This window comes from Artibeus jamaicensis, unplaced genomic scaffold, assembly GCF_021234435.1.
Source record: "Artibeus jamaicensis isolate MK-2021 breed Jamaican fruit bat unplaced genomic scaffold, CSHL_Jam_final scaffold_1031, whole genome shotgun sequence".
Taxonomy (NCBI): Eukaryota; Metazoa; Chordata; class Mammalia; order Chiroptera; family Phyllostomidae; genus Artibeus; species Artibeus jamaicensis.
Genome location: NW_026522026.1, coordinates 5,409,115 through 5,433,801, shown reverse-complemented (window position 1 = coordinate 5,433,801; position 24,687 = coordinate 5,409,115). Strand labels below are relative to the sequence as shown.

Sequence of the window (24,687 nt, the reverse complement as noted above, 5' to 3'; positions counted from 1 at the left end):
TTTCAGATTTTGTTTGGAAAAACCCAGACTGCATGACGTCTGTCAGCACTTAATCTCCAAGGGCAGTGAGTACTAACAGGCACAGGCTGCAATTCAGTGGCTTCCAGCCCTTTGTAGTGGCGGATGGGTTTACACTGCAGGTAAATAAATGCTTTCATTTAGCACACATTGCCGGTAGCTTCCATTTTCTGCCTGCCACTGGGCTCTGCACCGAAGGGCTGAACACTGTTATTCTAAAAGAAAGGCCGTTTCCTCTGAGGAAGAAGGTCAGAGCAAGCTCATGAGGTCACGGCCCTCCACTATGGCTTTTCTGAGGTCACGGTCCTTTGTACATCTTAGGAACTGTGTCAGCATTTTGGGGAATGATGAGAATGCAGGACTGTCCTGTTTATATTATTTAAGTTGAATAATTGGCTCACTTAAAACTTACAAAAGGTTTCCCGGAAATGGGAGAAATGAGCTGAAGGGCAGACAGACCCATGTGGTCCTCATCATTTTCTTCTGTGTATTAGTGTGGCTGTCTCCTGCAAAAGATCTGGCACACTGGCCTGGGGATTCCTGGCTGCTGTGCACTCTATGGTGCTCCTACCTCTCCACACCCCTCCACCTCCCTCCTCAGATGGAGTCCACTGAATTAGCAGTGCCGCCTGGATCCCCTTCCTGAACAGGGTCAGGAAGAGGGCACTAGGGCTGCAGGGCTCAGGGGAGCGGTGGCAAGTGTGCCTTCTGAACCCTGGTCTGCGCCTGCTTTGTACCCTGACCAAAGGGCACATGCCTCTTCTTAGCTCAGGGCAGGCAAATTCAGGCTCTGGCTCACAAACGACAGTGAGGGGCTCCTTCTTTAATTTGTTGGCTCCCTTCAGCCTTGGCGGCCAACTATGTTCCTTCCTGTTACTCTGCACACTTCCTTCTCCCCACTTCATTCATTTCTCCGTTTTCATCCCCTTTGGAGGAGAAATACAATTCTCATTCCTCCTGTGTGACTCCTAGCACAGTGATGACTTCTTGCTTTCAGCTTCCTGGCTCTGCTGATGTGACCTTTGGAATTTCAGGGCTCCCTGCCAGAAACCCTGGTTCTTCCCAGCATCTGTTTAAACACCGTACTTCCGGTGGCAATGCCCTTTGCCTTTCTAATCTTTTTGTCATTTGGCTCCAAGTTCCAAAGGGGATTTTACTGCCTGCCAGGTCAGTAACAGTGCTCTGTGGCTGGAAGGAAAGCCTTACTAATACATTGTTTTGGTGCACGGAGTTGCCAGTTTTGAAGATTGGGGAAAATTTCAGGGCTTCTCTTTACACATTGAAAGGGGCACAGCCTGTAGCCTGGCCTTTGATGCCCGCCTCCATGTGTGCCGGCTGCCTTCGGGCCTGTCCTCCAACTGCTGCTCCTTTCCGAAGTTTTTGCCTGTACTTTATCCAGCATCCTGGCCTCCCAGACTTTGCTTAAGCTCTACTGCCTGGATCACCTTCCCCCACCCCACTTTCTCTTTCTGTGTGGCACAATTCCTACAATATTTTAGTGCCTGTGCCCACTTCGAAAAGCTTCCCTAGATCCTTCCTCACCTCACCTAATCTCCCCCCAGCCCCTGCCCTCCCATTGAGCTTTTATTGTATTTTCTCAATTCTAACGGACACATTTTTCTTGATAACAGCTATATTGAGATATAATTCACGTACCATACAACTCACCCATTTATTTTTATTTTTAAAGCATCTTATTTATTTATTTTTAAAGAGAGGAGAGGCAGAAAGAGAGGAAGCGAAACATCCAAGTGCGAGAGAAACATCTACCAGATGCCTCTTGCACACTCCAACCCAGGCATGTGCCCTGACTAGGAATCAAACTGGCAACTTTTTGTTCCACAGGCCAGCGCTCAATCCACTGAGCCACACCATCCAGTGCCAATTCACACATCTGAAGTGTACAGTTCAGTGGCTTTTAGCATACTCAGAATTTTGCAACCATCCCTGTAATCAATTCTAGAATATTTTCATCACCCCCGACAAAAAATTCCCATACTCTTTAGCCATCACCCAGTCTCTGAACCCGAACCCCCAGCCTTCTCCAGCTCTATGCAAGCACTAATCTATTTTCTGTCTCTAAAGATTTGCCTATTCAGGATATTTCATAGAAATTGAATCATACTATTTGTGGTCTTTTGTGACTGGCTGCTTTCATTTAGCAGAATGTTTCCAAGGTCCATCCATGTTATAGCATGTATCAGAACTTCATTCAAGGGCATATTTTATAAAACCATTTTTAACATATCTGAAATAAGGATATATCTTCAAGTCAATGATGTGTATAGTTTAATTAATGATAATTTTATTTCTTAGTAATAACTTAAAATAATGATGTATCTTCTAATCAGTGGTGTCAAATTCAATGAAATATTATATTTATGTCTCCAGCTTATTTCCTGTTGCAATTTGCTTTGTGGCCAACTCATTTGTTTATGTATCTATCTCATCTCATAGACTGTAAGCTCCAGAATAATAATAGCTATGTTTTCATTGTTTTTCTGTCTTTTAAAGGACCTAGCACAGTACCTGGTTTTTAGGTGGTGCTCAGTAAATACAAAGAAAGAACTATGCTACATTCGAAGACATATTCTCCAATAATAACATGGCAGAGTAATAGAAAGGTGCAAAATCTTCATGTGCACTTGGTGAGTATGCAGTGTGCTTCTGATTGTTTGTGGTAACTGATATAGTTCATTAACTAAACATTTGAGTACCTACTGTGTGCCAGGTTTGTGTTCTAGGCAGAGGGTGTTATGAAAATGGTAAAAATATTGTCTCTTTCCAAAGGAACTCATATTTTGGAAAGACATTTATATAAATGGTTACAAGACAAGGAAAATGGATTAGAGAATGTGGCATTTGTACTTAACACATATGCATTAAGAACACGGGCTTTACAGTCTGACGGTCCTGGGTTCTGCTACTCTTCTGTGAACTTGAGCATGCTCTCAATGAATTCTCCATGTCCGTGTTTTCTCATCTGTGAAATGGACACGATAAGAATATGCATCTTTTTCAGGTGTTATTACAATCACATGAGACTATGAGCCTAAAATATCTGGCACATTATTAAGTGCTCAAATAAACAATAGTTACTCTTGAGAATTTGAGATCATTAACCCTTTGGGGGTTTTAGAAATTATTTCATTAGCCCTCCTCCCCACAGACCTAACTTTATGCTTCAGGCTCTGAAGCACCAAGTAGCTTACCCTATGGTTGGAGGAGACAGCAGTGGGCTTTCCCAGAGGGGAGATGTTTAGGGAATGAGAGATTGTTAAAATGGTCGAGAACTTTCAGCAGGTAGAATGGGCATGTTGGAGGTGAGTTTGAGGAGGCCTGTTCCTCTCGCCCAACCCAGTTACCCCTTTCCCCTGTCCCCTGGGCAACAACTTAAAAAAAACACTTAATAGAGCCTTCTTATTCACGTAGGTAAAGTATGTGCTGTATCTGAGCAGATTTTAGCAGGAAAGTCCCAGCCCAGTCTGGGTCATAAGCTCTAGTTCCTTCCTGGGTATTAGTTTTCTCTTTTCAATAAACATGTGCATTTTGTGCACTGTCAGGGGCTGAGGTTTCTGCATTTTTATTCCTCAAGTATCTAAAATGATGGGCAAAGGTGTTCTACTTCAGTGCTTTTTAAAAAACTTCTCAGTTCAAAATACTAACTAATGTGTCAAATGAATGAATGAAACAAATAAAGGAAAAAACAAATGGTTACAGATTTGGTTATAAGAGTTGGCTTCTCAAATAAATTATATTTATTTTCCAAGGAAAAATAGGATATAGGTCAAAGCTAAAAGAATTGTACTCATTTAGCAGAGAGGGGGAAAAGGTACAGAAAACAAGTAGCATAGATGGTAGGTAGAAAATAGACAGGGGAAGGGTAAGAATAGTATGGGAAATGTGGAAGCCAAGAACTTATAGGTATGACACATGGACATGAACTAAAGGGAGGGAATGTGAGTGGGAGAAGGTGTGCAGGGCAGATGGGACTAAAGGGGGGAAAATGGGACAACTGTAATAGCATAATCGATAAAATATATTTAAAAAAGAATTGTACTTATTTATTAACATTTTTTCAGTTTTATGAATAACATTTATTCATGTCATTCTTCAGTCATCGGAGTTAGAATGGTTGGCTTCATATAGTCAGCATCTTTTCCGAGAGTCACTGCACCAGGAAAACAGTGTTTTATTTTTCTGCTAAGTAAACAGACTGATAGAGTCACCGGTCCCGTGGCTATCAACCTTTGTCCAAAAGAAGAGGCTGAAAGATAACTGAGGTTAAGGAACATTTTTTGAAACTAGTCTATCTTCTCGTCTCCTTCTGGAAGGTAGAGCAAAATCCCTCCAACTGGATCGGAGCATGGGACAATGCAATCATGCAAATACCAGAAGTGGGTTCTATTCAATAGATGGCACGTGGAGACTCAGTTAACAGACAATATGACAGAAAATCCAAAGAGTGGCTTCAGCAAGGTAAAGCTTCTCTCTCCCACATAAAAGCGCTCCAGGTGAAGGTGCTCCAGGCAAGACTAGGTCCCCAGTGCAGGCTTTTCTCAGCTTACTGTACCACTGTTCCTAGGGTGTGGTCCCCCATGTCCAAGAGTTCCAGCTTTGTATCTGAGGGGACGTAAAAGGAGGCAAAAAGGTCAACTGCTTCCTTTTGAGGTTTCTGATATTGACAAACAACTCTTTAACTAAAAACCCCATTGAGCAGAATACAATCATGGCAACACCCGGCTGCAAAGGAGTCTGGGAAATGTAGACTTTATTCTAGGCGATCAGGTGCCCAGATACATTCAGTTCAGTGACGAAAGGAAGGGCATAGAGGGGAGCAAGTGGCCATCTCTGCGACAGGGTGTATGGTCCCAATTCCTGCCCCTGTGTGTTACAGGAGGTGTGTATGGGGGCTGTCAGGGCCCCCCTAGAAAGCTCTGCTGGGTCACAGGCCCATGTAAAGTGCTGTCCTGGGAGTCAGCAGCTCCCTTCCCCCATAAGAATGGTTCACGGGGCTTTTCCTCTCCTCCTGAAAGCAGCCACACTCGCCCAGCACGGCTCTGCACGCAACTGGGATGTTTTCTCCCTGTATTTCACTCCTTGACCCATTTTCCTCGGAGATTAGATTTGAAACTAGTCTTGGGTACTTGGTAAACATGTATCTTGGGCAAGTTATTGAACATCTCTGCACCTCATTTTTTATACCGCTGAAATGTGAATACTCTATACTAATAATAACACCTAATAATAACAATCAGGCCTGGCACTAAGTAGGTGCTAAATAACACTGACTTTCCCCACCAAATGGGCCACGTGAAAGTGGGCTGCTTGGCACAATTGGTGCTTTCTGGAGATTCCAGACTTAACCCACACTCTAAGTCTGGTCTTTATTCAATTCTGATTTTGTTAATAATGCTAGCATTTGTTGAGTGCACACTACGTGCCAGGCACTATTTTAAGTGTTTTGTGTGTTAACTCACTTAAACATCACAACAGCCCTATGAGCTAATCATTATTATTCCCATTTTACAGAGAAAAGTTCAATAATGTGCTGAAGGTCTCTCTCAAAACTGGGCAGTGGCAGAGCCGGGCTGTGGATCTGGAGGGCCCGGCTCCAGAGCCTGTGAGACCAACCACGGCGACAGAGCCCCCTGGATGTCCTCCGCCTGCCTTCTCATCCCGTGAAGATCTTAATCAAAGCTTTGTAAATTTAGTCGGGATCAGAACATTTTGAAGGCTCCAAACCCCTACTGGCCTCCCCATCCTTACCTTCTTAACTTTCAGCCTCTTACAAAATCCTTTTTACTAGGGTTAATGATCAATCATTCAAATATTTGTGTCAAGACTCAGTCTTTGTCTCCTAAGAGTTCATAGTCTGGTTAGTGAGATAAGAAGTTATAAGACAATTACACTGCATGATTCAGCAATTGCACTTCTGTGCGTATACCTCAAAGAATTGAAAAGATATTTGCATACCCATGTTTGCAGCAGTGTTATTCGCAGTGGAAAAAAAATGTCAGCGACAAAAAGGTCCATCAGTGGATGAATGGATAAACAAAATGTGGTCTATATATACAATAGAATATTACTCAGCCTTTCAAAAGAATGAAATTCCGATGCCTACTACAATTTGAATGAACCTTGAAGACATAATGCTACATGAAATATGCCAGACACAAAAGGATAATACTCGATGGTTCTACCTGTGAAGTACCTAGAGCAGCTAAATCCGTAAGAGACGAAGAGTAGAATGGTGGCCGCCAGGGGCTGTGGGGGAGGGGAGAATGGGGAACTAGTGTTTAATGCACACAAAGTTTGAGTTTGGGAAGATGAAAAGTTCTTCAGGTGAATGGTTGTGGTGGCTGCACAAGTATGCGAATGTATTCATCACAGAACTGCACACTTAAAAATGGCTGTCATTGCTAGGAGGCTGCGGAGAAGTGGCACATGACCATGACATTGTTGCCCCCTCACCTACTGAGTCGCTGATAGGACCTTTGCCCTTTGCCTGTCTCCTCAGCTCCGTTTCCTCATTCCTCTGTGCTAGTCTGGGGGTGGGGGAGGCGAGGTGGCTGGGGACAGCTGGGCAGAGCAGGCTGCTGCTGCGGGTGCTGTGGGATCCCGCAGGCCTTCATGGCCACCACGCAGGCCTTCATGGCCACCACGAAGCACTCCAGGGGAACGAGAAGAAGTAGAGAGAAGTGTAGGGATTTGAGAAAGGTGAACAGTGCGTAGTGACCTTCAGAAAGAGCAGTGTCAGGAAAAAGGGCACCCGAGGGAGACACCCAGGTTTCTGGTTTGGGTGATGGGGTGAATCAGAGTGCTGCTCCCGAGATGTGGAGGGACGGCGTGTTTGTTGGGCAAACAGGGGGTCCTATTTTCTATTTTTGGACATGTTGAGTTTAAGGTGATTGCAATATAGCCTAAAAGAAATATCGGTTTTAATTTTATACAAAGATGACTCAGAAGTTAAGGTTGATTTTTTTTTAAAGAAAAAAGTAGTGCTCAGAAAACTTCAGTAAGAATGTAGGACCAGATGTGCAGCTTGCTTAATTCTGGCATCTTCCTGCGCAAGTCTGATTACTGATTTATATTTTTTTTCAGCAAGTAACCCACATTCGGTTTGCCTCCTTTGGTTCTTATTAGCAAAATCACTGACTGGGATTCAGACCCAGTTATGTGGTCTTCCTGGTCGAAATCCAAGCCATCATTTTCAGTGCTTGAAAGGGTGGATTAAGACCCTTTAGTTTTGGGGGATTATAAAATGCAACCCCCTAATTTTATGTCATTGGGAATGGTTTCTTTGTTTCTAGGCTTGATTTGCCTTCCAAAGGATTTCCACTGGGGAAATATTTCCATTATTTAGTTTGCGGTGTTCACAGATTCTTTATGTTTATCTCCCATTTTACATCTATTGTCATGATGGCTACAATGTTCAGATAGTATTGGATTGGTCTTATTTTTTCTAGCCTGTCCCCTCCTTCTCATGGCCCTGCAGTGGTTGTGTCCAGTGCTTGAGGATACAACCATATAAATCATCAAGCTCATACCTGAGGCCTTCTTCCACCTGCCAACACTTGGGACATTCTCTTCACACGTTAGTCTAGTTTTGAGATCCAGTGCAGAAAACACTGAAGGAAGACTCAAGACGCTTGGGTTTTGGGCACTGTCAGTTTGTATGACAATAAAACCCCCAAAACAATGTGTTCAGGGTTTTTTTTGGTACTATGTTGCAATATACCAAGTACTTTTACATTTATCATCTTGTTATTACCTCCTGGGCCTGAGTTTCACCTGTGAAATGGAATAAATGCACCTATTCATCTTTCATACTTCACCCACTTATAAAGCTCATGGCCGATAAGAGAGAGGAGAGCCTCTGGGAATGGCCAAATCCGAGATTTAAACATGCAGGGTCCAGCACAAATAATGCCCGCTTTTTATTACAAAATCATAAACATGTAATTCTGAAATGTAACAATATCACACTCAAGCACACCATATGATATTTTAGGTGGAATGTTTGAAACTATGAATTATTTCACCCATATTATTACCCTACCAACCACACTCAAGCACGTGTTACTTCTGCCGAACCCTGAGTATACAGTGTTAAACTTACAGCCTGTGTTTCTCAAGTTCCTCAATAGTTTCTCTTCTGTTTTCTTTCTTCCAAAGCCCTGCTGGCTATTCTTTTTACATGAACACTACTGACCTATTATAATTAATATTATTTATCAAGCACTTACTAGAGTAGATAATAATTGTACAAAGAATTCCACTAGTTACCAGCCTGGAAAGCAGCTACAAATAAGCCTATTTTGTGGGTAAGAAGACAGAGGCTCGGAGAGGTTAGAATTCCCAACCCTGATTCACACAGTGAGTATATGGCAGGGACAGGATTGGATACGGGTTTGATGTGAATCTGGAGCCCAGGGTCACCGCAATTTATTGACTTGCTAGCTATCTACTTTTCAAAATCACCTCTTCTTTCCCTCCTTCTCCTCTCCCTCCTCTTTCCCTTCCCTAAAAGCATCTTTACTTCAGGCCCTGAAAAACATCTATTTTGGTAACCACAAGTAAATAAAAGAGATCTGGTTGGGTGTTCTCCACAGGTGCGGGCAAGTCATGAGTGTGGGATGGGGACCCAGGGGACGGAGCGAGGTGAGGACACTAAGTGGCCGAGGGAAATTTGACTGCGTTTGCTGCACCCCCTCGCCTTTCCCCAGACGAGAGTTCACAGATCCAGGGAGCAGCCCTCAAGCGGAGGAGACATTCCTCTTTGCGTTTCAGCTTTCCAGTCCCTGGATTCCTCCCTTTTCACAGTGATATTTTCCACCCAAAATCTTGTATGGCTTGGGGACAGGCCAGAAGAGGGAGGGACTGGGGGCCCAACTGGAGAGTGGAGTGGGAGAGGAGGAAGATTAAAAAAGGAAAAGCAGCTGGAACTCATCTCCTGGGGACTGGCCGAGGAGGAGGCCCAGCCCTGGGAAATCTGCTCGTCTCCTCTTACGCAGCCCCTCCCGGCTTCCTTTCAGACTGTGTGACTCCGGGACTGAGACCGACGGGGGCAGCTCCCAGCGGCAGGCGCTGCCGCTGTCCCAGCAGACAGGGAGACCCCCACTGGGAGAAAAGATGGACTCTCGAGCTGCAAGGAGCCAGTTGCCGAAATTTCGAGATGTCCTTCCAGGTGTCCACTTGCAACTCAGACTAAAAACGTCTGGGTGTGCATGACTCTTGTCAGCAAGGCAGTGTGGCGGGCAAATACAGCAAATCTGTGGTTTTAGTGACTGAGGGACAGTACGTGTAGGTTCTGAACTTGACAGGAGAATTTCAAACTTCCGTATTTCTGCCAGACTGTGTCCTGCAAGGAGCTCAGCAGGGATAGGAGTGCACATGGTGGGAAAGGAATCCGGAAATGAGTGTAATTGAATGAATGGGGGGGCGGGGGGGGGGGATGAGAGAATCCTCTATGGCAGGCCTTAAAGTCATTCCAGACTTCTTTTAAATTTAGAGAAAATTAGGTTATTTTGGAATCATCTTTAGGCTTTTCATGAGGTGAGGAGAAACTATTTTAGCAAACAGATCATAGTATGTCACTTTTCTGCTGAAACCAGGGGGAGCTGCTATTAGAATGAAAATAAATTCCAAACTTCTTGCTGCAGAGGGAAGACTCCATGACAGGCCCCTGCTTACACATTTCCCACCTCATGTCCCACCCAGTAGGCTCCAGCCGCACCAGCCTTCTTTAGGTGCCAGGGGCTCCAAACTCAGGGTTTTTGCACCTATTCTTTCCTTCACCTGGAAAAATGTTGTTACTGGCCTCTGCGCATGATAGTGCTTTTCAAACCTACAGGCCACGACCCATTAGTGGGTGGTGAAACCAAAGTAGTGGGTCATAACTAACTTTTTAGAAATGAGTTAAATATAATAGAAAATATTATAATGTACCATATAATAAGAATAGGTATTATTTTATGAACATTTTTATTTGTGTGTGTATTCTGGATTATCATATAACACAAAATTCTTACTAATTAGTATCAGTCCATAAACTTTGACAGTCACTGGCTTAGGAGTTGATGATGGATAATTCAGGTTTTTTCTTTTTTTCCTAACAAGGAGCTACTTTTGATTTATGAGAAGTTCTCTGATCTCTTTGTAGTGGCACTAATTTGAATGTTCAATAGAAATGAGTAGAGCCTGGCATTAAATATCATTAATCAGCTTTAAAAAGTTTTCAAATATCATGTTTTAAATTTGATTAGTAACTTACAGTCTCCATGTTGTATGCCTTTGCAGTATTAATAGGAAAATGGCTGCATGTAAAATCCACAGTTGAAAGTTCTATAGCAGATATTGCTATTTAGCCAACCCAACAGCCTTTCCCAAACTCCTAATTCCTTGCCGCATTTTGCTACAGAGGTTGGGAAAGCTAAATTGGTCATCTTCCAGACTCCCTTGCAGCTAACAATGGCCATGTGATACAGGTCTATTTAGTGAGATAGAAATGAAAGTCTGTTTGAAAGTTGCTGGGAAATTTTTTTGCTTTGCTTTTTAAAAAAAGATTTTATTTTTGTTTATTTTTGGAGAGAGAAGAGAGGGTTAGAGGGAGAGGAACAATGATGTGCAAGAGAAACATCAATTGGTTTCCTCTCACATGCCCCAGCTGAGGACATGGCCCACAACCCAGGCATGTACCCTGACCAGGAATCAAACCAGTGGTCTTTTGGTTTGCTGGATGATGTCCAATCCACTGGGCCACACCAGTCAGAGCAATTTTTTTTCTAATAAAAGAATCTCTGGTTGGCATTGCCTATACCTCTTCTTTTCTTCCTGCTTTAAATGTAAGTGTGATGCCTGTTACTGTTTTGTATCAGTGGAAGTCATATTTTGATGATGAGGGAAAGTCCTATAGAATCACACAGATGTGCCCTGACTAGTGTGGCTCAGTGGATTGAGTGCCAGCTTGCAAAGCAAGGGATTCCCAGTTCAATTTCCAGTCAGGGCACATGCCTGGGTTGCAGGCACAGTTGGGGGCACATGAGAGGCAAACACACATTGATGTTTCCCTCCCTCTCTTTCCCTCTCTCTAAAAGTAAATAATAAAATCTTTAAAAAATATTAAAAAATAAAAATCATCTTTAAGAAAGAAAATCACAGAGATGTTGGTGCTGATAACTGAGAGTTCTGTAAGCTCTGCTTGTATCATCACGTTTGCTGAGATCCCAATGGCTAAAGCCAAGCTCAGGGTCAATGTGGCAGAAGACTGCAGGGTGTGGATATCAGGAAACATGATTCACTGGAGTCATTAATGTAACAATCTATCATTCCTTTCTCTAAGAGACTTTATCTCTATCTGGTAGAAAATTATAGTATACCCATTTTATTAGCATAAGACACTTGACTGTCCCTTAGAGTTATTGCAGTAAATATGCAAATCTCTGATGTCTAGACTGTGAATGGTACCCTCTTAGAGGTGGCACTGTGGCTGTGGTGCACAGTCTGCACAACTGTACCCGGTGGCCTTCATGAGTCTCATCAACCCACTTTGATTGAGTGTAAGGGTTAGGTTCAAGCTTTATGTGTCTTTGGTGCTTCACACCTTACACCACGCCTGACATTTTATAAATACGTGTCTTCTGTCACTATCTCCCAATTCCATTTACATACCAGCAAGCTGCCAAGATTAACTTTTTAAGCAAAATAACAATAGCAACTAATATATTTGGAGCCTTTCTAATATTCCAAGTACTGTGCTAAATATCTCATTGAATCCTCACTGCAACCTTAGGAATCAAATATCCTTGTTATTCCCATTTTATAGGTAAGGAAATTGAGACTAGGGTGTATTATGTTGCCTTCCCCAAACCACACAGTACAAGGCAGAATGATACTAGAATTTAGGTCTGTTTGTCTCCAAAGTGCATGTAGGACATCCTCTGAGTAGAATTTCTTATAGGGAGATGTGCAGAGTCCTGAACCCCACCCCAGACTTACTGGACCAAGGAGAAAAGCTTGAACTTCTTAGCAAAGTTGCTCATAATTTGCCCTTTGCCTTTCCATTTAGCTTCATTTTGCCTTGGTCCCCCCTGCCCCCCGCTTCTGCCATTGTCCCTACACAAATACACACACTGCAGCCACACACACCGCAGCCACACACAGAAGTACTCCGTGTACCTGAATATGCTGGTTCTTACCCTGGATCGCACAATCCCTTCTTGCGGACTAACTCCCTTTCTCCTTCTTCCTATTTGCCTAATCTGGTGAAATTTCTTTCAAGGCTCAGTTTAAAAGCCAGCTTCTCTGAGCAGCCTTTCCTTATTGCCCTTCCCACCAGCTGCACGCTGCTGCTTCTGAGCTCTCCTTGGAACTGCACGGTTAGCACTACTCCACGCATATCAGTTAAGGCGTTCTTTGCACATCTCACTTGCTGAGAACTCAGGGGCATTTAGTAAGTCTTATTAAATGTTTTTCAATAATGTCAAATGCTTTAGAGCAATATTTCTAATGTAAAGACCATAACAATAATCTAGATCTTACATCTTATACTAAAGAAACAAGACATACAGAACCACAAAACAGGACAAAAATTTTAAAAATAAAACAGGAGAAAGGAGTAAAACATTGTTTTTTAACTCATAAAGTTCAGAATGTTTTATTCTAAATGCTCGCATTTAGAATAAATATAGATGCAAGAATATCTACTTGTTTTAATTTTATTTTTATTACAGAAAAGTCAAATATGCACAAAAGTAGAGACACTGGCACATCGATTCCTTGAGTCCTCATCCCCCAGCTCCAACAGTTACTGATATCCTGCTGTTCTTCCAAATGATGCACTTCTAAAACACTTTTATTAATTCAAAAGCAGGGAGCTAAAAATGAATGAGTTGAGTTAAAAATACCCTTGTGTGAGATGTTGCAAAACCAGCTATGAGTTAAAAAGAATGACATCAGCAGCTACCACGTAGTCACGAGTACTGAGCATCTCACTGGGGAGCAGGGTGAGGGGGCTGTCTCACAGGGCCCGGACCGAGGGGTGGGGCTGACAGCCCCTGGGAATCAAACACCCTTTGTCTTCCCAGCTCAAATCCTTCAGAAGCTTGTTAAGAGCTAGATAAGAAGAGTGATAATTGGGCCAGAAGTTTCTTCAAGGGGAAATGGATATCAGAGTTTTCAGCTGGGGCCCCAAATTCACAATGAACCTTTTATTTAGAACTTAGATAATGTCTTTGGAAACAGTTCAGTTATATTGCTTTGTGAATGTGTTAAGAATTGACTCGTTTAATGTAAACTTTTAAAATCATCTACAATTTTTATGACTTACAGCATTTATCAGTTTCTTTTTTTTTTTTTTTTTTTTTTAAGTATCTTGGGAGTGCCCTGGCTGGTGTGGCTCAGTTGGTTGGAGTGTAGTCCTGCAAACTGAAAGGTTTCGGGTTTGATTCCCAGTCAAGGCACATGCCTAGGTTGTGCTTTGATCCCTGTCAGAGAGTAGGAGAGGCAACTGATCCATGTTTCTCTCTCAAATTGATGTTTCTCTCCCTCTCTCTCCTTCCCTTCCCACTTCTCCAAAATCAATAAGCATGTCCTCTGGTGAGAATTTTAAAAAGTATCTTGGGAGCTTCAGCTACTCGGAGTGGCCTGGGGATGCCCTTGGCCTTTGAAAGACTCTAGTGGAGAGCCCTCTCTTCAGTGTTGTCCCAGGTTTTCTTCACTAGCGGCTCCTGTCTGAAGCTGACAGACATAGTGCCAAGGTTAGAATTGGGTCCAGGAGTGCTAAAAAAGGAAAAACAACTGAGAAGCTATTGAGTAAGGTAACAGGAGGTGTTTTGTTGGAGAGGCAGCAAGAAGGGAGAAATAAAAGAGATGGGGCGGACATCCTGAGATTAGACGTGTGAGAAGGGTGGGGTACGCCAGGTTCTCAGGGGTTCTCGAAAGGAAATCTGGACTTAGGGTTTTTTTGTTTGTTTTGGTTTTTAATATATTTTATTTACTATGCCATTATAGTTGTCCCATTTTCCCCCTTCATTCCCCTCCACCCTGTATCTTCCCCCCACATTCTCCCCTTTAGTTCATGTCCATGTGTCATAAGTTCTTTAGCTTCTACATTTCCCATATTATTCTTGCCCTCCCCCTGTCTATGTTCTCCCCACCATTTACGCTACTTATTCTTTGTATCTTCTCCCCCCTTCTCCTTCTCCCACTCTCCTGTTGCTAACCCTCCATATGATCTCCATTTCTATGGTTCTGCTCCTGTTTTAGTTGTTTGCGTGGTTTGCTTTTGTTTTAGATGTGGTTGTTAATAACTGTGAGTTTGCTGTCCTTTCACTGTTCATATTTTTTATCTTCTTTTTATTAGGTAAGGCCCTTTAACATTTCATATAATAAGGACTTGGTGATGATGAACTCCTTGAACTTGAACTGAGAAGTGCTTTATCTGCCCTTCCACTCTAAATGAAAGCTTTGCTGGATAGAGCAATCTTGGATGTAGGTCCTTGCCTTTCATGACTTGGAATACTTCTTTCCAGCCCCTTCTTGCCTGTAAGGTCTCTTTTGAGAAATCAGCTGACAGTCTGATGGGAACTCCTTTGTAGGTGACTGTCACCTTATCTCTTGCTGCTTCTAGGATTCTCTCCTTCATTTTCATCTTGGCTAAGATAATTATGATGTGCCTTGGTGTGTTCCTCCTGGGGTCCACCTTCTTTGGGACTCTCTGAGCTTCCTGGACTTCCTGAAAGCTTATTTCCTTTGCCAGATTGGGGAAGTTCTCCTTCATTATTTTTCAAATAAGTTTTCTACTTGTTGCTCTTCCTCTTCCCCTTCTGGTACCCCTATAATTTGGATGTTGGAATGTTTAAAGATGTCCTGGAGGTTCCTAAGCCTCTCCTCATTATTTTGAATTCTTGTTTCTTCATCCTTTTCTGTTTGGTTGTTTCTTTCTTCCTTCTGGTCCACTCCATTGATTTGAGTCCCAGTTTTCTTTTCCTTACTATTGGTTCCCTGTGCATTTCTCTTCTTTTCACTTAGCATAGCCTTCATTTCTTTCATCTAATTTGTGACTAAAATCAACCAGTTCTGTGAGCATCCTGATCACCAGTGTTTTGAACTGTCCATCTGCTAGGTAGGCTATCTCTTTATTGCTCAGTTGTATTTTTTCTGGAGCTTTGATCTGTTCTTTCATTTGGGCCATTTTCTTTGTCTTGTGCCTGTTACATTTGAGGTGCGAAGCCTAAGGTGTTCACCAGGGTGGGGCAACCATGTCACTGAGTTGTGGTACTATATGTGGGTCAGAGGGAATAATGGCGCTTGTTCAGCTCTCTCAGATTTCTGTCCCCTCTGCCACTTTCCACAAGCAAATTGGGCCCTTCTGGTGCTGGTTCCTGGGTAGGTGAGCTTGTGTACATTCTAGGACCCTGTGGGTTTCTCCAATGAACTCTCCTGTGAGGCTGGGAGTCTTTCCTGGCACCTCAATCCCTGAAAGTTTTTCAATCAGTGCTTTTAGGCTTAATATCCCAGAGCTGGGGCCCTGGGTTGCACGGTTTGTCTCACTGTCCCTTTTTTTTTGCCTGGTTTACCTGCCCACGAATGTGTGTCCGCGGTCAGCCAACTGCCTTGTGTGCCTCACTGGGTTTGCTGGTTTCCTCCCCACACTTGGGTTGCCAACCACCACCTTTTTTTGCTGGGATCCCTCTCCACTGGCCACCAACTCTGCCCTTCTTACTGGTCTGGAATAATGGTTGGTTGTTGTCGAACTTTCGTACAGTTAAATTTTCTGTCTGTTTTGGTTGTGTTTTTGTTTCTAAATCTTTGTTGTCCTTAAATTTGGTTTTGCAGAGAGGTATGCCTCCATCTTGGCCTGTGGACTTAGCTTTTATTTAACCCAAATGTTTTTGCCTTTTTTAGAAAGGGGAAACTAAGGCACCAAAGTCAGGGTCCTAATTTTTAAAAACTTGAAAGCAAATCCCAGATGTCTGCCTGCTCTAGAGACTTAGAGAATGACACTCACCACATATGGACAAGTAGGGCCTGAATTCCTGTGTCTTAAAGGAAAACAAAACCCTTGGGCTTTTCACCTCCCCCCACCCTCAGCAGCCAGCTCTGACACAGCCCTCTCAGATCCCACTATCTGCAGCTGCTCAGCTTCTGGGCTGGAGGGAACAATGAGAAGAATGAATGCAGGGTGTCCTAGTAGGCATGCGCTGACTCAGGAGGGGAATGCAGCCCTTAGCAAGCAGTAAGGATTGCTGACTGGGGTCACTCTCCCTCCCTGGGGACCCAGGGGAGGGCTTGGTCAAAGTTGTCGGAATCCTGGAGAAAGGGTGCCTTTTGTGAAAAGTGCAGGATGGGCTGGATGCTAGGAATGACTGCTCCCGACCTTTCTAAGCTCTCCTCCAGGAAGGGGACCCGCACACAACGAGAGGGTGTGAGGGCTTGCTTCCCCAGGCAGGGCAGACCTATTGACAAGTGACCACTCTGGGCAGAGAAAGAGCACTAGGGTCTAAGAGAACAGCCAATAGAGAAGGCCCCTGGGGCGGCTCCTTAAGAAATTCATCCATCCAGGCTGGTTGAATGACAGGCAACTGTGTTGCCCCAGAAGCAGTGCACACAGCTCAAGGTTGGAGAGCTAAACAATTCGCAATCTTGATGGTTTCCTCTGGGTGTGATTCACTGTGGAGGGTGTGAGGCAGAGGCGGGAGCATAGGCCGAGAGAATGCTTTTTTTTCTTTCTAGTACCAGGTGTGGAGAACATGAGCAATGACAAGATATCAGAAAGGCATTTTTCAGAACTCTAAAAATGAAGTGATTTTGTTAGATATAATTAACATTTCAAAACTGTTTTTTGACTTGCATTGTCTAATTAATTTGCTTGTTAAGCTGTGCAGGGCTCCTTGTAATGAATAGACACATTAGGCTTTTGCAGTTTATGTAACAAGCCACAACTTTTTTGATGTTTATGCATAAAGAGAAACCACAAGGAAATGTGGATGAGGCATGGAATCCCAAGATTTTAATAAATCCCCAAGACAGGAAAAAACTAAACTCCTTTTTTGGAATGAATGATGTTCCTAGCCAACTGCTTGTTAAAGCATTTTGATTCCAATACAGAGAGGAGGGAGGGAGGGAGGAAGGAAACATTTTTAGGGTGTATTCAGTAATGCATTCCTGCTTGCCACCCATGGCATCTTTTTTAGATCTGTTTCCATCTTTGTCCTCCTTATTGCCTCTTCCAACATTATTCAGCTTACAGATGGGCAAAGAGGCGTGAAGAAGGTGATGTATCCACACTGAGACAGAAAACGATCCTGGTTCTCGGATGGACTTCTGTTTACACCTCACTTACCTTTGGTACAGGCTGAACTCCCAGCGCCCGACCCCCTCCAGCCTGCTTGCTCTCCATTCCTGCACATTCGTGGCCGCAGAGTTCATCTCAGGGTGGGGGAGGAGCAGAAGGGCCATTTGGTTCTGGCCTCAAGTTCATCAGAGGCCTCACAGGTGGCCTTTTGGTGTTATCTCCAGATGAGCTTATACACATTCGCATCAGTGCATGCCTGCCAACAGCGCTGATTTATAAAAGGATCTTCAAATTAGACCACAATGAAAATTTCTGTAACTGTGTTGGCACACCTTCCTTTTAAAAGTATGTTCAGAGCTTTAAAAGGAAGTGGCCCAGAGCTCTTCCACCTTCTGAGAAGACGTGCCTGCTCTGTTATTGATCGCACACAAAGCGGAATCTTTCTGTACAGCGTCATTCCTGGTGAATTGAGGGAAGTTCTCTGCCAGAAGTGGTCAAGGAGAAGCCAACGGGAAGATGACAGAGTCTATCTTGTAGGGGCACCCTTGGTCTCCAGTAAAAAAAAAAAAAAAAAAAAAATTCTGATTTTACAGCTACCTCCTGAACTATCAGTGGAATTTGGGGGGCCGTGCGTGGTGGGAGGGGAGCAGACCCAGAAAGTCGCGCGTCCTTTTGGCCCTTGGCCTCAGCAATGTGCAGTCCTCCCAGAGCGCCCGGAACGGCGCCCAGGCGCCCTCCCCGTGCTCCTCCTGCTCCTCCTGCTCCTCCTACTCCCACAACTGATGCCTGGCAGCTGCTTATTGTTAAAAGGAGACGTAATTAACCACGAGTGTTCCCCCTTTGCGATAATTCGGGCGCCCTGGGGAGCTGGCCAATCTGGTGGGAGAATTCACTCTGGGGGCTGGGGGACGCAGGCGTGAGCAGCCGGACCTCTCAGTCCTGAGACTTTATGTAAATATAGCCAGGGGAAGAAATCTAAGCAATTAAACAGAAAACCAAGGTTCGGGACCTCGATTCATCTTTCGGATTTCTGAGAGGAAGTCGAGAGGAGAGGGGAAGGGGTCGAGCTGGGAGCCGACCATCGGCTGCTGGCTGTGGAGGGGCGCGCGGGGGAGACTGAGGCCACGCGGAGGCGAGGGAGCCTGGCGGCTCTGCGCGGCTCCGGACAGACGACCCTCTGCCCTTGGCAGCGCCGACCAGCACAGAGCTCCCTCCTGTGGTCCTCGAGGACAGTCCCCAAAAGCTGGGGCTGGAACGCCAAGGTAAGGAGCTCACAGCTGGTCTCCGCGTCAGCGGCCCGCCGGCCTGGGGGCGGAGATGGGCTTTGGGGAGAGGATGACCCAACGGAGTGGTGTCGCTAATGCAGACATTCCAGACACAGTCACAACGGGCAGTCAGACCGCAGGGACTTTAAGTCAACGTGGTGACAATTATTCGTGTTCATTATAATTTGGGGAAAGGAGTGGGGGAGGCTGTAAGCACCTGGGGGGCAGGGGCCACCTGCCTCTTTGTTCACTGCTCTATCCCTCCCACGAGAACACCTCGTGGAAGGTGTATACGGGGGTGGTCAAAAGTAGGTTTACAATGGAAATAGATACATACATAATACAACAGTTAATGCATAGTCATCCAAGATTAACTCTGTTCTGCATGCTCACAACGGTAAACCCACTTTTGCCCACCCCTGTATGAGAGCAGCAACATTGACCGAGTGTTTGTGAAATGTATATTATGTGTATCTATGATGATGCATATGTGAAGCGTATATATGCACCCCGTTTTACAAACGATGAAACTGAGGGTGGGATAATCACACAGCTTGTTCAAGGTGATGCAGTGAATCTGGGTCTGCATACAGGTGGTCTGGCGACAAACCCTATGCTATGTTTTTAATCACAGTCTTATGAGTAGATAGATAAGAAAGATTTTGGTACTGATTTATTGAGGAAAGTCTAAAGCCTTCAGAGATTGGGGAGCAGTTGATTCAGGACTTGAAGAATTGCTAGGAGCCCCCTGGGGCTTTAGAGGCGATGGGAGCATTTTTGCTTTTATTTTCACATCTGTGCGCTTCAGGCAGTTGGGAGTGGGCACCTGGAAGTCTTGCTCATGTTTTATATTCATGGAAGTTCAACAGGAGGTGGGCCCCTGCCTGAGTGCTGGGGCGAGCGGCACAGGTGCCACTGCTTACGGCGCAGCGAGGTGGTGCGTGAGCACGCAGGGGAAAACGAAATCCTGGTGTGTTTGTGCAGAACTACCGTGAACGCACGGGAATGAAAAGGGATGCGGCCGCATTCAGTGGCACAAATGTGGACAAAGTGAAGTTTATTTTGCTGCCCGGAGGTGTCTAAGTTTCACACCTAGACCGTTCTTGCCTCGTGGATACCTGGCTGTTTTCTTCTTCTCCGTCTAGATGTGTACTCAGGAAAAAGAACTGTAACGCATTCACACTCAGGTGCAAATGGCTAATAACATTTGCATCTTCGAGCTTTAATAAGCCTACCCTGCAGAAATAGGTAGATAAATAGATTGGATAGATTAGTAATTAAAACAAGAATAGTAAAATGTTAGTAGTATCAATAGAATTTAGGCAGTGAGTATATGTTTTTACTGTAAACCTCTTTTATTTTTGATTTGTAAATTTTCAAGGCCTTGATTCCTATGTGAAAAACTGAAGGAAGGAGTATGGGTTTTAAAAAAAGGACAAGACAAATCTTTGTCTTTAAAGAGCATTTAGTCATTAGAAGAGATAATGCACATATGCAGATACCAGGGTTCTAAATCTGGGATACAATTCTGAGGTCACAAAGTCAGGTCTTTTTCCTCTTTCCGTGTTTTGTTTTGTTTTTCTCTCTTGCCATTGAAGGCAAGGGACACAGCTGACTGTGGAAACTAGGAGGCTGCAACACTTTCTAGCTTTTATGCCCAGAAGTTCAAATACTTGGGAAAAAGAGATGCCCCCGGACGAACAACCCCTCTTAGCAGAGCAGAGGACGCGGGCTGCTGCTGACTCCCCGGGTCAGAAAGGGATTCTGGGAACTGAGGGGCTCTGCTGGCTCCCGTTAAGAGGAACAGGCACATCTCAGGGATATTGCGGTTTGGGTTCCAGACCAGTGTAATAAGGCCATTGTCTCAGTAAAGTGAGGCATAATCTTTTTGCTGGAGGAGGGTCTTGCCTTTTGTTTGTTAAGAATGCAACACTGGTGAAGCTCAGTAAAGCGCGGCATGCCTGCAGATTAGAAACAGCTGTGTGTGGGTTGGAGCAGGCTAACCACCCTCTTCTAATGTGTTGACCAAAGCAAGACACACATGACAGTGGCAGGGGGCACCACTGGTGATTACGCTGGGGCAGTGAGCACAAATCAGGGCTGTCCCAGGTGAACTGGGAGAAGAGGCTGCCTCAGGAAAGACTTGAATGCCCTACGCAGGGCACAGAAGCATGAAGCCACTGGGCCTGAAGGGGCCATGCAAATAGGAGAGATAGATGGGTATGTCCAATGGTAACCTGGGTGACAATTGATGGTACCTCCCTCCCCATCCCCTTATTCCAGGCCCTGGAACCCTGGCACGGCTCCAGGTGCTGCTGGGGAAGAAAGGTGGGCCTGGAAGGAATCAAGATAAAATGAGTATTACTTCTCTGTCCATTAAACCTGCAAAGGGAAAAGGAGGGATTAAACAACTAGATGGTAATAAACCTGTAAGCCTCACAAGAACAGGGATCTGTTTTGTTCAACACCTTCTAGCAGAAGCATTTCAAAGTCAAACTTAATTATCCGTTGAATAAATGAAATGCATGAGTGAATGAAATTGGTGTCCTAGGAAGACTGACAGCAATAATAACAGAAATGGAGATAGGAAGTGAAATGGGTTTAGGAGCAAAGACAGTTTTGGTTTTGAAGCCTGAGGTCGGTCAGTGCTGGGTGTGGGAGCCAGGTGCATGCTGGTCGTGAGCATCCCGGGATGAATGTGATCACTTAGGGAGAGAACAGAATAATGCCCAGGCCTGGGGTTCTTGGAAAAGAAGCCAAAGGAGAAGGAATGATCGGGCTGTCTCAATTACATTAAGGATCCAAGGTATGACTTTCTAAGGACAGAATTTCACTCAGAGAAGGTGCAGTGGGGAAAAATGGACCACCTCGGTGGGCAAGTAAACATTACCCACTGAGGCAGGCTGCGAATTGTTACCAATATCTATTTTTCTTGTTAGTAATAGAGGATCTTTGTCCGCACTGAGTTTTCCCCCCAATAATTTATTTTGAAAAATTTCAAACATGCATAAAAAATAAGAGTTTTGCAGCAAAAACACTTTTGCAGCAAGAACACCAGATGTTCTACCACTAACATTTTACTATTCCCGTATTATCACTAATCCATCACTTCCTGTCTATCCTTCTACCCACTCATTAATCCATTTTAATTTTTTTACACATTTCAAAGACAACTGCATACAACCTAATTTTTCAGCATGTTTGTTATTAACCAGAGTTAAATTTGTTTAGTTTTTTCTTTTGATGTAAAATTTAAATACAATAAAATACACAAATTTTAAAAATATATGCACTGAACTTTTTTAGACATTACATAAAAGTTTTCCAAATATAAAGCAAAGTTGGAAGAATTTTATAATAATCCCTGTATACTTACCACCTAGATTTCACCATTAACATTTTCTTTTCTTTTTGATTTTTAGAGAGACGGGAAGGGAGGGAGAAGGAGAGGGTGGGAAACATCAATCAGTTGCCTTCTGTACACATCCTAGGGGACCGAACCTGCAACCCGGGCCTGTGCCCTGACCGGGCATTGAACCAGTAACCTTTGGGTTCACGGGACGATGCGCAACCAACTGAGCCACACCAGCTGGGTCAACATTTTTTTTATTTGCTTTATCACAATTTATCCATTCATGTGTTTCTCTATTTGTTAAGCCACCTAATTTTTGAGGCATTTCAAATACTTTCCTTCTCCCCACTAGTTCAGCAAGCATATCATAAATCAGAGATAGATTTGTGTTTAGAGTTTTCTTCCTTTTGGTGGAAAATTTACATTTAGTAAAAATCTTAAGTGTACAGTCGTTGACCTTTAACAAATGTGCACCCTGGGGGGACTCAAACCCCTACTGTGATATAAAACATTACTGTCACCCCAGAAAGTTCCCTCACACTTCTTCCCACTCAATCCCTGCCCCCACTTGCCCCTAGAAATCACAGTTTTAATTTGTTCCTCTGTATATTTGATTTGCAAATAGAGTCATAGAGTAGTATTCCTTTGTGAAGGATTCTGTCGCACAGCATGGGATTTTTAAGATTCATGTATGTTGTTGTTCGTATCAGTAGCTCATGTCTATAGTCCTGAGTAGTATTCCCCTGTTTGAATATACCACATGGCTCCTGTTGGTAGATAGCCCAACTGTTTCCAGTTTGGGGATGTAATGAGTAAAGCTGGTAGGAACATTCTCATACAGGTGGTTTTTTGTCGGCATATGCTTTTATTTCTCACGGGTAAATACCTAGGTTTGGAGTTGCTGGGTCATAAGAGCAGGTAGGTTTAGTTTAGTCTGTTTAGTTTTTGGCTAGTTACTGGCCAGATGGTTTTCCTAAAACGATTGTGCTATTTCATACTTGCATCAGCAGTGTGTTAGAGGTCTAACATACTTACCAGCATTTGGAATTGTTAGTCCTAGTTTTTTAAAAAATCATTTAAAAATTTTTTAATTGAGTCGACATACAGTATTATATTAGTTTCAGGTATACAACCCAGTGATGAGACATTCTATAACTTAACTAAGTGATCATCCCGATAAATCTCATATCCACCTGGCCTCATACATTTTTATTTCTAATTCGATTTCTTCTTTGACTCATTGGTAGTTCAGGAGCATGTTGGTTAATAATCATCATAGTTGTGAATTTTCCATAGTTGTGAATTTTCCAGTTTTTTTTCCCTTGTGATTGATTTTTTGTTTCATATCATTGTGGTCAGAAAAGATGTTAATATGATTTCAGTCTTCTTCAATTTGTTAAGACTTGTTTGTGGGCTAACATCTATCCTGGAGAATGTTCCAGGTACACTTGAGAAGCATTTGTATTGTTGCTTTTAGATAGAATATTCTGTGTATTTCTGCTAAATCCAGCCAGTCTACTGCATCTTTTAAGACCAGTGTTTCCTTATTGATTTTCTCTCTGGATGATCTATCTATTGATGAAGGTGAGATATCAGATCCGTTAGTATTTGCTTTCTGCATTTAGGTGCTCCAAGTGCTGGCTGCTTAAATGTTTGATCCCCTTATCACTATGCACTGACTTCCTTTGTCTCTTATCACAGTCTTTGTCTTCAATTTTATTTTGTCTGATTTAAGTATAGTCACACTGGCTTTCCTTTCAGCTTCTATTTGCATGGAATATTTTGTATTTTATTTTTAAAAATATATTTTATTGATTATGCTATTACAGTTGTCCTATTTTTTTCCTCTTATTTCTTCCATCTCTTTGCTTTCAATCTGTATGTGTCCTTAAAGCTGAAGTGTTTCCCTTGTGGGCAGCGTATAGCTGGGTCTTGGTTTTTTCAACCCGTTCAGCTAGTCTAGGCCTTTGGATGGAGCATTTAGTCCATTTACATCTGAAGTAATTACTGACAGGTATGGACTTATTATTGGCATTTTGTTGTAATTCTGTTCCTTTCTTCTCTTGCTGTCTTCGTTAGTGATTTGATGCTCTCTGGCAGTGGTATGCTGAGATTCCTCTCTCTTTACTCACTACTGTGCTCCAGACCTCAGGAGCACATTTGTGAGCACTAGTTTGAACTCTTTGTTGGGCAAATCACTTCTCTCCATTTTATTAAGGTCTTTTTCTGGGTTTTTTTTTTTAATTTTTTAAAAGATTTTATTTATTATTTATCTTTAGAGGGAAAGGGAAGGAGAGAGGGAGAGAAATATCAATGTATGGTTGCCTCTTGTGGGTCCCCTGCTGGGAACTGGCCTGCAACCCAGGCATGTGCCCTGACTGGGAATCGAACTGCGATATTCTGGTTCACAGGTCTGCGCTCAGTCCACTGAGCTACACCAGCCAGGGCATTTTTTTCTGGGGTTTTATTATTTTTCTTTGGAACATACTGGGTGGGGCAAAGGTAGGTTTATAGTTGTGAGTCTGTGAAACACAGTTTATTCTTGTATTAGTATTTATTAATTCTTGTATTATTTTCTACACAGACAACTGTAAACGTACTTTTGCTCCGCCCTGTATTCCTTTGTTCCTTTGTTTTCTTAACTCTCTGTGTTGGTTTCCGTGCATTAAATAAAACCAGCACTTCTCCCAGTCTTGAAGGAGTGGCCTCCTGTAGGAGACCAAACTCGTGATTCAACCCTGCCCTTGCTCTTG

At 43.5% G+C, this 24,687-nt stretch overlaps 2 long non-coding RNA genes across 2 annotated transcripts in view; both read left to right on the top strand.

Moving 5' to 3' along the window:
- Nucleotides 1-2,553: 2,553 nt before the first annotated feature.
- Nucleotides 2,554-5,796, top strand: LOC128625899 (uncharacterized). The gene is made up of 3 exons (XR_008389791.1): nt 2,554-2,666; nt 4,353-4,497; nt 5,551-5,796. It is a non-coding gene; the product is annotated as an uncharacterized LOC128625899 (long non-coding RNA).
- A 12,637-nt stretch (nt 5,797-18,433) lies between these two features.
- LOC119050636 (uncharacterized) overlaps nt 18,434-24,687 on the top strand; it is a 59,788-nt gene continuing 53,534 nt past the window's right edge. Inside the window, exon 1 of the long non-coding RNA XR_005082786.2 lies at nt 18,434-18,579. This is a non-coding gene — a long non-coding RNA (uncharacterized LOC119050636). The remainder of the gene's footprint in view (nt 18,580-24,687) is intronic.